General features: G+C 40.5%; 1 long non-coding RNA gene across 1 annotated transcript in view; it reads right to left on the bottom strand.

The window, feature by feature from the left end:
- Positions 1 to 791, bottom strand: part of LOC112469573 — an 8,558-nt gene extending 7,767 nt beyond the window's left edge. Inside the window, exon 1 of the long non-coding RNA XR_003042687.1 lies at positions 670 to 791. This is a non-coding gene — a long non-coding RNA (uncharacterized LOC112469573). The remainder of the gene's footprint in view (positions 1 to 669) is intronic.
- Positions 792 to 1,160: the final 369 nt, after the last annotated feature.

A 1,160-nucleotide genomic window follows, 5' to 3' on the forward strand; every position in this document is an offset into this window, starting at 1 on the left:
GTAGAATATGGCAGAGTTAAATAAAAATATTAGATACATGCAGAAGAAAAGTTACAGTGGTGAGAATTTATATTCGTCTAGGACTTTATAGTTTTCATAGCAATTTTCATATAGTTCATGCCATTGAATTTGCAAAATAACTGTGTAAATAGGCTAGATAGTATTATCCCTATGTTACAGATGAGGAACATGAGGTTTACGGAATTTCCCCCAAATCTCACAAGTGGCAGAGTGAGGATTTAAACCCATACCTCTTAAACCACAATCCCTTGATCTTTCCAAAGCAACTGCATACTCTCTGAGGAGAGTTCAGCTGCTCGTTATATGTGAGACTCCATTTTTATACTGACACAATCCAGTGTCTCATTCTGAGGCCCCAAACTTCAAACGTTAAACGGGGTTGAGAAGCTAGGTAACTAATTGGGAACCTGCACAGAAAAAGCAGATGAAATCCCTGTCTAAGAGAAATAGCAGGAGGCCCTCTGAATGGTTAAACAATGATCTCTGCATAAGAAGTGAGACTCAAGTACTGAACCAAACTCCAAGCTGAATCTCCCTTGCTAACTGCATGATTTCTGGCCTCTTTCCTAGAAACTCCCCATCAAGTTTCTGGACGCTCAGCCACAAAGGCAGGGGAAGGTTATTTGAGACAGAGCCATTCTGATATACCTGAAATTTTCTCTTCTTCTGCAGATGGCCTGTTTCACAGGGAGTGTCAGACTGCTGAGTCACTTGCTGAGGGATCAGCTCAAAGACAGGCCCCTATTGATGTGACTGCTCAGAATAAGGCCAGTCTGGTGTCTCAAGAATTTAAGACATTCATCAGCTGCATTCTTTATATTCAGCTCATAAAGTAGACCTGTGTGTGTGTCCATGTCCATTTAACACTTGAAATTTTTGGTTGTAGGCACACACTACCTTCTACATTCTTTCTCCTTGAATAGGTGCTTTTACTCTGGGAGAGTTTAAGCATATTTTTATCTCATTAATAGTGTTACCTGTATGCAGCAAAAGTTTGCTCTTATTTAAGAAGTAGTATTATTTCCATCTTGAAAACCTGGCCTTTTCTTTCTGTGGTGCGTTTTCCCAGAGCAAAGGAAGAAGAGACCTCAGGGAGAAGGACTCAAGGAATCCACAGCTCTGCATTTTCCCTTCTTTTG

Source organism: Pteropus alecto, unplaced genomic scaffold (assembly GCF_000325575.1).
Source record: "Pteropus alecto unplaced genomic scaffold, ASM32557v1 scaffold86, whole genome shotgun sequence".
In the NCBI taxonomy this organism is placed as follows: Eukaryota; Metazoa; Chordata; class Mammalia; order Chiroptera; family Pteropodidae; genus Pteropus; species Pteropus alecto.